At 47.1% G+C, this 12505-nt stretch overlaps 1 long non-coding RNA gene across 1 annotated transcript in view; it reads left to right on the forward strand.

The window, feature by feature from the left end:
* Positions 1 to 11638, forward strand: part of LOC110322812 — a 21308-nt gene extending 9670 nt beyond the window's left edge. The window contains exons 3-4 of the long non-coding RNA XR_002380603.1: positions 3398 to 3520; positions 11450 to 11638. This is a non-coding gene — a long non-coding RNA (uncharacterized LOC110322812). The remainder of the gene's footprint in view (positions 1 to 3397; positions 3521 to 11449) is intronic.
* The last annotated feature ends 867 nt before the right edge of the window (positions 11639 to 12505 follow it).

Here is a 12505-nt window from a genome sequence, read left to right on the forward strand (position 1 = left end):
GTAGACCAGGCTGGCCTCGAACTCAGAAATCCGCCTGCCTCTGCCTCCCGAGTGCTGGGATTAAAGGCCTGCGCCACCAGGCCCGGCTCATAACACCTTTTCTAAGGAAGGAACACATATAGCTTAATAAACTACGATAAAGAGGAGGACAAGAATGATCAGGATGAGATCCATAACAGTGTCCCCTCATGTGAAGGATTGGAAGAGCTAATTCATCACAGGGCACAGGAGGCACCACACCAGGGCCCTACATACTTTCAAGGATCCACAAAGATATTTTAACTTCTTTAAAATAAGAAGGAAATTAATCTAAAATTTTAGATTAAAGTATTTCTTTTAATCCATAAATACATATTTTGCATACTACTGATTAAGTACTATGATATAAATATATGTACATACACAAATATTTGTGTATGTGTACACACAATGGCAGAAAAGGCCTATAAAGGTGAAAGCATCTGGTATTCATAAAATCAGAATAGGGGGCTGGAGAGCTGGCTCAGTTGTTAAAGAATCCTGTGGCTGCTCATCCACAGGACTGCTTTTTGACTCCCAGCACCCACATGGTGAATCGCAACTGTCTGAAATGCCAGGCCCGGGGAATCTGATGCCCTCTTCTGGCTTCCATAGGCACTGCATGGTCATGACGCACAGAAACCCTTTCAGGCAAATACCCATAGAAAGAGAGAGAGAGAGAGAGAGAGAGAGAGAGAGAGAGAGAGAGAGGGAGGAAGGAAAGAAATGGAAGGAAAGAAGAAAGGAAGGAAGAAGGAAGGAAGGAAAGAAGGAAAGAAGAAAATTTAAAATGTGATATTGGGGATGGAGAATGGGGCACAGGATGTAGGAATTTGTAGTCAGTACTTGCATGGTATGGTTATGATCAAGCTTTGGTTTTGGTGGTATATTACCAAAAATAACTATAAGAATAAACAACAGGAACCAATATGAAAAGTGTGCCATAAAGCACCTATTATGCTGCTGTAGTTGTGTGTATGTTTAGCTGGCTCCTATGATCATGTACTTTTAGATCAGATTTTGTATCTGAAATGGTTGCAAAAATTCTTCATCAAATTTACTTTAAAAAGTAATTTATCCTACAAATGACTATCACATTTTTGAAACCATTTAAACAATTAGGACAATTGAAACTTTTCTCAAAGACTCCAACAGCATTTCCTTTTCTGCCACAAATGAATAGAATCGCTTGAAATGATATAAGTGAATGCTAAGTTCAATAAAGCTTTGTTTATTAAGTATTTCAAAATACTAATAAGTAAAGTGTGTATTTGAGAAGAGTTCATTGTTAGAGAAGTCAGCCTTGTTCATTGTTAGAGAAGTCAGCTTTCAGCCACCTTGGGTACTGTCCATTAAAAGAACAGAGCTTCCAGGCAGACCCAAGTGGTGCAGAAACCTGGGGTTTATATAATTTTGAAGATCGAGGGGTGCTTTGTGAAAAAGATTTCAGAGCAGAAGTGGTGGTCTGTGCTTGTAATTCCAGTGCCCAGGAGACTAAGGTTGGAGGATTGTGAGTTAGAGGCTAGCTTCGCTTCATAGCAAGACCTTGTTTCACACACACACACACACACACACACACACACACACACACACACACACACACACACAGGAAGGAAGGAAGGAAGGAAGGAAGGAAGGAAGAGAGGAAGGGATGGAATTTTGTTTCTAGAGAGAAACTATCTTCTTTACAGCACAGTTTATTCAAAGTATTTTTTTCTGGGTAATTTTTGGAAAGTTTCTTCTAGCTCCACAATATGCTATCGGTCATGTGTTGTATAAAGGAAGGGAAATGGGGGGGGGGGGTGGAGAGAGGAGGGAAAGAAAGAGTGAGAGAAAGGGCTTGAAAAATATCTCCTCCTCCTTCTCCTCCTTCCCCAAGGTCTTCACTCTCCCCTCTGTCTATCTTTGCTGTAGATCTGACAGTTGTGACCACTAAAGAGTCAAGATTTTAGTTCTACCTTATCAACTCTGGGCTTGGCCATTGCCTTGCTCTGGGCAATGGAACTGAGCAGAAGGGATAGCTTGCAGTCTAGATACTATCCTCTACCTAGTAAGTACACTGCTCCCTGCAGGACAAGAGCCATCCAGTGTCCTGGCCCAGATAACCTAATGTACTCCCCCCCCCCAGACTCCCACAGACCCCCACAGACCGCCCCCCCCCCACTGTAGCCTAATGGGCTGGATCTGTAGCTTTATGCAAATCCTTCACTGTAGTTAGGGGTTAGGAGCCCCTGTGCCCTGGGGCAGTGTGTTACAGAGTAGAATAGCAGAGTGTGTTGGATCTGCAGATCTATGCAAATCTTTCACTGTGGTTAGAGATTAAGAGCCCTTGTACCCTGGGGTGGTGTGTAACACAGCAGTATTGTGCAAAATGTGAAGACCTGTGGGCAATGAGGAAATAAATCACAGTGAGATAAAACAGTTTTTAACAGTTGGCCAATAGCTTGGCAACCATGATGGACTTTAGAAAATGCAATCTTTTCTGGTTAGCTGCTTGTCCGTTTTGCCTCTATGATTTCTTACAGTTTTTACTCCGTTGTCATTGATTGCCTCTTCATCTATGGCAGTTTTGTAATTTTTTTAATTTCTGAAGACAGAAAAGATGGCTCTCCTTCTCTGCAGGATAACTTTTTTTTTTTTTAAACTTTTCTTTTTTCATTGATAATTCCCAGAAATTTCTTCTAGCTCCATGGCACAGTCTGGCCATGCTGTGAAATGGTTACGGTTGCTGTTGATCTTGGGGAACGCTCTAGGTTTCTTTCAGGACATCTCCAGTGTCCTTGTACAACGGCTAAGCCTGAATCCTTTTAATTGAGCTCATTACCCAGCTTCTCATCAGCACCCTTCCTAAGGGCTGGATCTCGGCCTTCTTAGCAGTTCAGTAATTTGTACAAACCAGAAAGAATATGTAAATTTTGTCTTACCAACGTCTACGTGTCTTTTATTAAGGGGCCCTGAGGCTCCGAATACCCTTTTTCAAATGTACTGCTTCTTTTTCCCCTGGTGTTCACATGTGCTTGTGTGTGTGGCAGCTGAGGCACGGCCTCCAATGCCAGCAAGCCTCAGGGATGCCCCAGTCTTTGCCTCCCCAGAGTCAAGATTATGAGCACAGACTACCATGTGCATGCATGGCTGCTGGGGATTGACTGGGCACCCCATGCTCCTGTGGAGGGGGTAAGCACTTCCCCCCCTGAGCTGTCCCTGGGCCTCGGGAACTCTTCTGCTTCCAGGCTGTATGGAGATGTTTTTAATGCCATTTACTTTATCTCACTTGATTTCTATTGGCTTCATTGTCCATCTCTATGGCTTTCATTTCATATTCTGTTGCCTTATATATTTTTATGTCAAGTATTTAACATATAAACACAAAAACGGACAGGTGGAGTCAGTGTGCTGGACCAAGGCTATTGCTACTCAAGATGACCTGAGTTTGACCCCAGGAACCCAGAGTGAAATGAGAGAGCTGACTCCCAGAAGATGGCTTCAGACCACCACAACACAGGTACTGTGCGTGGTACACGCACATGCACACACATGCACATATATGCATGCACGCACACTGGAATAAAATAAACTTTAAAAAAAATGGAAGGCAAGCCCAGATACATTCCCAAATCAGAAATTTGTGAGGCATGGTGACACACTCCTGCAATCCCAATATTTGGGAAATGTAGGCAAGGAGATCAGGAGTTCAAAGTCATCTTCAGTTACATAGTAAATTCAAGACTATTATCAGTCTTAAAAACAAAACTTAACTAAACAAACAACATCAAAACTAAACAAATAAGCACTCTCAAAGAAGCATGCAATTTATTAATTATTCTATTAAAAATCAAGTTTCCTATAGGTGGAACAACAATATGAACTCACCAGTACCCCCCAGAGCTCGTGTCTCTAGCTGCATATGTAGCAGAAGTTGGCCTAGTCGGCCATCATTGGGAAGAGAGGCCCCTTGGTCTTGTAAACTTTATATGCCCCAGTACAGGGGCATATAAACACCAGGGCCAAGAAGTGGGACTGGGTGGGTAGGGGAGCAGGGGCAGGGGGAGGGAATAGGGAACTTTCGGGATAACATTTGAAATATAACTGAAATAAATACCTAATAAAAAATTGGAAAAAAAATCAAGTTTCCTTTAGGCTGGGGAGATGGCTCAATTGGTAAAGCATTTGCTGCACAATCATGAAGACCCAAGTTCAATTCCCATTATCCATGCAACTATCTGGTTATGGAACCACATGCTTGTAAAACAGCATTGGGGAGGCAGAGACAAGAGGATCCATGGGGCTCTCCAGACAGCAGAGCCTAGCCTAATTCACGATTTCCAGATCAGTGGGGAATACTATCTCAAAAATAAGGCAGAGAGCTGGGGAGGTGGGGGAGGGCCTGGGGGGCTGGGGAGCTTGGGGACTGGGGGGCTGGGGGGCTGGCTCAGTGGGTAATATGCTTGCTGTGCAAGCATGCAGACCTGAATTCCGATTTCAGGAGCCATGCAAAGCCAGGCATGGTAGCACATCTGTAATCCAGTGCTCCTACAGAGGGGGAAGCAGAGCCAGGGGAATTCCCAGAAACTCACTGACCAGCTAATATCAGCAAACAAGAAGAAACTGGCTCAAGCAAGCTGGAAGCCAAGGACCCAAGGTTGTCCTCTGACGTGTGCACTATAACAAGCTTGCACTGGTACTCATGAACACATGCATATGCATAACACACACACACACATTTCTCAAATATACATATTTTTAAATCAAGGTAGACAATAAATGATACTTGAGGTTGGCCTCTGACTTTTATTAGAATACCATGCTACCTCATGAGTACACACACACACACACACACACACACACACACACACACACACACACACACACAGACCAGTAGCCACTCCTTCAGAGGACCACTCAGAGCAAAGAGTCTCCTTATCACTGTCCAGTTTAGACTCTTTCATCATTTCCCAAATTGATCTGTTGTCAGATTACATGCTGACACATTTGCTGTCTGTGTCTTCCAGAAAAACCCAATGGCTTCGCATCACTATCACGTCCCCAAGGACAATGACGCGAAAATATTGGTTTATTTTTGCATGGATGGATGAATCTCCTGAGAGACATCATAGATGTCTGGACTGTGACTTCTGTCAACTGTCCTGCTTCCTGCCAGGATCCATGAAGGGCCATGTAGGAATCCCCGTTAGGCTTTCTCTCCTTTGTACTCAAACTGGTCTCCACTTGAATCTCTTCTTCACAAAACAGGCCTAACCGTCCTCTGCCACAGTCATTTTGGATGTAACTCAGGTGATACATGCCTGCCCCTTCCCCTAACTCAAAATCTCTGTTCAACCTATAATTACCTCGCCTACTTTTGCATCCTTAATATAGTATGATCTGACTCGCTCTGTTATTTTTACTTCCCTTAAATGATTAACCCCATCTGCAACCTCAGGCTCAGCGCATCCCAGACGGAAGACAACACACCTGCTATGTGGAGTAACTGCTTCTGCCAGACTCCGACTCTGGTGTGCATCTCCATCACTGCTCCCCTCTCACCCCCATACATGAGGAGTCACTCTATCCTGGATCTCCTAGTCACTTCTGCTTCTCCACAGGGGGCTACAGACCCTAGGCCTCACCTCCCTGGCTGCCTGCCTGCTGTCCTTCAGGGTCACCTGCTGTCCTGTTCCCTCCACTTTCCCTCAGTTTTACCCTGGAGCACAGCATCTCTGTTCATGCTGTCCCTGCTATACAGAATGCCCCCACTTCACATCCTCCTGGACCAGGCCACAGTTGCTCATTCCCATCTTGATCTAAATACAATCCTCTCTGAGAATCTTTCATGGAAGCCCTGGCCAAGCCTGGCTCATACGCCTTATGCTCCCATGATGTAAAGCACGGAGACAAGTTCTCTTAATGCAGCCCCCAGGCTGGCCTTGATCTCCTAGTCCTCTTGCCTCAGCTTCTGGAGGGCTCAGACAGGCTTGTGTCACGACATCCAACTCTGGCTTTCGCCCTTGAAACTTAACGGAAACATCATGACCTAATTACATGGACACTTGCTAACTCAATGTTCATCTTCCCCACAACACAGTAAACTTCGTGAGGCAAAGCTCACTACTATAATCATAGCATCTACCTACTGGAGCCCTTGGTGTACTAGGCTAGGTACTGCTCCTTGGCGGTACCCTGTAAGACATCCTTCACCCTTCACTGCGCTATGAACAAGGAGGCAGGGTGAGTAGCCTGCCCAAGATATCTGAGGAGTTGAGGAGTCCTCTACTGTGGTCCTTGTTTTTTTCTCACTGCTTTTCTCTCTCTCTCTCTCTCTCTCTCTCTCTCTCTCTCTCTCTCTCTCTCTCTCTCTCATATTCCTATTATGCCACTATCCCTCAACACAAGACCATGACAGTGGCTCTGGATATGGACTGGACTTATGAATCTGTCTCCTTGTTTGCAGCCAGTGCCTTCAAAGAGTGGAAAAAGAGTTGGGTCCTGCCCTCCACCACCAAAATTTCTCTTAAAGGAAATCTGGAGGTGCAGGAACGGGCTTTATTTTCTCAGCATTGGTGTTTTTGCCTGTATGTATGTCTGTGTGAGGATATAGGATCTTGGAGTTACAGACAGTTTTGATCTGCCATGTGGGTGCTGAGAATTGAACCTGGGTCCTCTGGAAGAGCAATTAGTACTCCTAACTGCTGAGCCATCTCTCTAGCACAGAAAAGGTTCTTAGAGAACGTGCTCTTTGATGTAGCCCAGGAAGAGGAGCTGAAGTGGGTGAGAAGAAGGTTCAGAGCAGGCAGGATGCCCACGGTGCTGGGACTGACTGGGCACATGAGCACCGCTGAGGGAGCCTGGAGTTTGTGCTCTGAGACTTGAGGAAGCCCAGGCCTTGAGGAAAGGGCCTGGGCATGGAGCAGGGCGGGGAACTGTGAAGGCCCAGGACGAGAGCGGGTGCTGCGGGCGGGCCGGGTCTGAGAATCGGGCTGCATGGTCACAGTTATTGGTGAGATCCTGGCTTGAAAGGGCTAATGAGGCTGTTTTCCTGGATAGTTCCTTAGAGTCTTGGCATGGTGTGGTGTCTCAGGTCCCAAGACAGGGATTTATGAGCCTCGTTTCCGACACGGTTTATTAACCCAACAGCACATTTGTCATAAAGGGGAAAGCAGGTGGGCCAAGGGCTTGGAGTAGAGGAGGAGAGTCTCCGTGGGAGAGGAGTCCCAGGGCTCTCCTGGAGAGCAGCTGGAAGGCTGAAGGATCCTTAAGCAAGGTAGTGACAGGGCTGAGTCTGCGTGCACTCACGTGAGTGTGTGCATGTACTCATCTTGGTTGTCAACTTGATTGAATCTGGAATCAACTAAAACAGCCTGCTGGACACTCCTGGGAGGCGTCTCTTGGTCAGATTGTTTGAAGCAGGAAGGGTCACACAAACTGTAGAAGGCAGTATCTGGTGGAAGGGTGTGGAAGGAAGAAACTTTGCTTTTTGCCTGCTTGCTTTCGCTCTTGCCTGCAAGTCCACCCATCCTGCTGCTGTAAAGACTAGTTACATTGCCCACCTAGTAAATTCCTTTTTAATAACATCCATCTTATCATCTCTGCTCCTTCAGAGACTAACCAGTACAAGCGCTCTGCAATGCCCATATGATTTCCCCTACACCAAAGCCGGGAGAACGGAGACTCATAGAAGCTGATGGCTCCTCTCTCTTCCTTGTAAGTGGCAGCCAATTATTAGATCTGGCTAAAGAGCCCAGGGAGCTCTTGGTGCTGGACCCTGAGCAGCTTCCAGAGCTTCCTAGAGAGAACAAGAGGCTATCAGTGAGCAGCAGGGACTCCTCCCATCAACATATCCCCAGGAGACTAAAACTAGAGCCACCATGGTGGGGGAGGAGGGTGGGCTCCGGACTACCTGTATCTTTCTTCCCCACTCTGTCCCCTTTGTGTGAATGGACAGTCATTCGGAGTTCCGGTCATCTCTGTCACTTTCTGCTGGGTACATTGAGCAAGCAGGTCACCTCCCGTCTCTGAGTCCTGCTATCACATGTATCAAGATGGCAGTCCTTGTTGCTCCTGCTCCATCTGGCTGAGATGTGGCTCCGCTTGGAGAATCCCTGACTGGCACACGGAGGATTGTTGCACTTTAAGACATGCCTGAGCTACATGGTGAGTTCTAAGCCAGCCTGGGCTACAGCGTGAGACCCTGTCTCCATTAAACCCCAAAACAGCAAAAGAAACAATGAATAAAGAGGAGAGTTGTGTGGGGGCAATGATGAGGACCAGCCCTGACTGAATATATAATATGCCCCAGGAACCTTTCTGAGAGTCACATACAAAGCTGTGTAAGTCACCAGAGCTGGAATGTGTACCCAGGGCCCACGCTCTCAGCTGCTCCTTCATCTTCCACAGCAAGTACCACATAAACTCTGTGTGGGAGACCCTGAGAGCCAGAGTTACCAACAAGCAGTTCTCTGGGCTCCTGCCGAGGCCTGGCCTGGAGAGTTCCAACAAACTCATGCATTCATTCATCTCCTTTCCCTCCCCTTACTCTTTCCAAAAGTGTGTATGGAGGGCTGAGGAGAGGCTCCCTTGGAAAATGCTTGCTACACAAGCATGAGGACCTGAGTTCAATTCCAGACACCATGCCGTAGAGTAAAAGCCTGGGTATAGTGCTGTTCCCTTGTAATCCCACCACTAGGGAGGTGGAGGCAGATCCTGAGGTTTGCTGGCTGTCCAGCCCAGCATACACTACAAACTCCAGGCCAACAAGGGACCTTGTTTATAAAAGCAGGGGGTGGGGTGACACCCAAGGTTGACCTTTTGTGCAGCCAGGGTAGCAGGCCTGGAGCAAGAATGGGGTTGAGGCGTCTGAAACTGACAGGAGTAAGACCCCTCCCTCCCTCCCTCCCCCTCTCCCTTCCTCCCTCCCTCCCTGCCCTGGGCCTGCACATTCCAGCTCACCCATGCCCTCACCTTTGCCCCACCAGAGGAGGTCACAGCTAAACTTCCTTTCCCCAGCAGCACGTGGAGTTCTTCTTATGCAAATGAGCCATCCCCAGCACCCTAGCCTGGACCAATGATGCGCACTTACCCCACAGCCTATACCCACTCCCCAAAGGCTTTAATAGCCTTTGTTCCCCACAATTAAATGAGCTGCTCCTGCCTCCTGAGAAGTCTGTTTCTCTCCAGGCTTATCTGAGGTCATGCCGATAAGGGAGGGGAGGCAGTGTGGGGAGGACAACCTCTGACCTCCATGCCCCTCCCCCCCCACGAATGCACACAGTGTCTATTTAAGTGACGTGGGGCTAGGATTGCACAGCAAGGGGAGGCTTGGGGTGGAGGGGCAGCTCTTGGTCAGTGGCCAGGGTGTCCTTCTGTCAACTACCTGAAGGAAGTGCCCTGGCAGAATCAGCAGCTATGAAGGCCTGCAGAACAAAGTAGAAGTCAAAGGATACCCAGTGTGGAGCCAGCATGCAGGCGCCACACGGAGACTTCCTGAGCAATGGGTGCAGTGGCAAGCAGGGAGGTTTTCCAGAGAAATGTGATCTGGCATGTATTAGACTCCATTTCCTGGGAAGTTTTATGTTTGTAGAAAAATTTGATATGAAATGCAGAGTTCCCTTTCATACCTAACCATCCACTTTCTCTTACAAATATACTCTTATATTTGTTTGTCTGTCTGTCTATCTTCTATCTATCTATCTATCTATCTATCTATCTATCTATCTATCTACCTATCTATCTATCTATCTATCTATCTATCTATCTATCTATCTATTATCTGTCTTACTATCTACCTTTCTACCACCTATCACTATCTTTGACTTTTACACACACATAGGCACACAGATACACTAGATACATCAGACAGACAGACAAACAGACAGACAGACACACATGCGCGTGCATGCTTGCATCCTAGTTCAATGCCTTGCACTGGTGTGGCACATTACTCCCAGCAGGATCTAATTGACTGCAGCCCACAATATGCACGATGGTCTGCTCTTTGTGCCATACACAAGTTCTGTGCCTGTAGGACATGTGTTCCCCAAGCCACACTGCGAGACAGGAGTTTCACTGCCCTACAGACTTCTTGTGCTCTATCATTTCTCCTCCAGCTCCCTGGCAAATGCTAACTCTTTAACTGGCACCATCATATTTTGCTTTTTCTAGAACAACCAATAGTTGGGACCAAAGAGGGGTTGTGGTGGTCTGAAGGGAAAGCAACACCTTCCCTGTAGACTCGGGTGTTAGAACGCTTCATCCGAGGTTGGTGCACTACTGAGGAAGTTTAGGAGGTGCAGCCTTGCTGGAGGAAGTAAATCACCAAGGATGAGGATGAGGGCTTACAGCTGTGCCTCACTTCCAGTTTGTCTGCTTGCTCTCTCTGTTTCATATCTGAAGTAAAAGATGTTATCTTCCAGCTTCCCCCTCCTGCCTCTATGCCAGTGCCTCACTTGCTGCTACACTTCCCTACCGTGGTGGACTCTTAGCCATCACACACTGTAAGCTAAAATAAACTCTCTTCTCTAAGCTGCTCTGGTCATGGTGTTTGGCCCCAGCAACAGGACAGTGACTGATGTGGGTCACTTTTCAGATTGCCTTTGGTCACTTGTTATGATTTTTTTTTTTTATAACTATCTGTCATGCTATCTATTCCATAGATAACAAGTGGAAGAAGGCAGAGATGATGGCAGGGAAGCTGGTGAGGAGGCAGCCTCCAGGAGCTCAGTATGCCTGGCCAGACTAGTGGGAGAAAATGCAAACACAGAAAGACATCCCATTTCTGGGAACCTCTGGGAGCCGTTGGTAGACAGCTTACAGGGAAATCATGATAGAATTGGGGGTCAGTGTGACATGAGGGTGAGCCAGGCCTGGAGAGAGCAGCATATTAAAGTTTCCCTAAGTAAGGTCTTCCCAAGGTTTGCTTTGTTTGAAGTATGTCTTTGTTTGCTTGTTTTTTTTTCAGAACAGAGACTCCCTATGTAACCCTGGCTGGCCTGGAATTCATTAGGTCGATCAGGTTGGCTTTGAACTCACAGAGCTCTGTTTTCCTTTACCTTCCAAGTGCTAAGGTCAAAGGTGTGCACCTGGTGGTGGTGGTGATGGTGTTCTTTTGTGTGTGTGTTGTTTATGTGTGTTTTTCGAGACAGGGTTTCTCTGTGTAGCCCTGGCTGTCCCGGAACTCACTCTGTAGACCAGGCTGGCCTCGAACTCAGAAATCCACCTGCCTCTGCCTCCCAAGTGCTGGGATTAAAGGTGTGTTGCCACGACTGCCTGGCGAGACAGAGTCTTATATAACCCAAGCTATCTTGGAACTCAATAGCCAAAGATAACTTTCATCCCCTGATTCCCCAGCCTCTACCTCTCAAGGGTTGAGATTATAGATGTGCACCGCTACATCTGGCTGTGGTTTTTAATTCACTTAAATTTTCTCATTGAATTGAAGATATCGGTCCAGAGAGGTTGCCGTTGTGCCCAGGACCACACAGCCAAGCCTCTTGTTGGATGGCAGGTCTTCAAGCCCTTCCCCCAGGAGCCTCATCAGCCTCTAGCTCCCTCCCTCTAATGCCTTGTTAAGTATTTTCTCCTCTTGGTGGTCATTTTTGTTGTACAATCAATAAACCACTCACAGAAATAAAAGATTTCCAGATTTATACACTGCTGACTCCCTGCCTGGAAACCCTGCCTTGTCCTCCTTCAACCCCCCCCCCTAACTTCTCATCACACTGGGAAAATCGAAGCTATGGCCCTTGTTAACGTACCCCGAACCTTGAATTAGCTCAGTTTATTTTGGTCTCACTAGCTACCTCAAGCCAAAAATAGATGGTGGGGGAGTGGAATGCTAGCTATGGATTTCTTAGAGCACAACAGGTAGACAGAAGGTAGGGAATCAGATCGACAGTCAGTATGATGGGCCAGTCAGAACATGGCTCTAAAAGATGCCACTCTGTTCAGCTCCCAGAAGCACTGGCCAATCCCAGCTTGGGTCAAGAGGACCCCTTACCCGTGACCACATGAGGTCCTATAAAGAGCATGGTGCCACCTGGTAGAGCAGGGTAGGAGGGACTCCATCATGGTAACCCTCCTTAGAGGCAGAATCTCCCCAAAGGTGGAGAGGCTAGACCCTCCAGGTCTAGGTTCATCATCCCATCCCCTGGGATCCCACAACCCCAGCACAGTACTCCAGAGGTGGACCACAATTACTCCTTGAAGTACAAACTCTCTCTCTCCTCCACGCTGGACTTTTGTGTTGTACAGCTCCAAACTGATATACTCTCTCTTGGAGCGAGAGTGGGAGCATCATAATTGAGCTAACCTGCACTTGGTGGGTCTTGGGGATGAATAAGAAACTAAGGGTTGAGGCTTACTAGTGATGTGTTTGTGTGTCAAGTTGACAAGGGGTCAACTGTACTGGCTAGCTTTGTGTCAACTTGACACAGCTGGAGTTATCACAGAGAAAGGAGCTTTAGTTGGGGAAATGCCTCCATGAGATCCAGCTGTG

This window comes from Mus pahari, chromosome 6 (assembly GCF_900095145.1).
Source record: "Mus pahari chromosome 6, PAHARI_EIJ_v1.1, whole genome shotgun sequence".
NCBI lineage: Eukaryota > Metazoa > Chordata > Mammalia > Rodentia > Muridae > Mus > Mus pahari.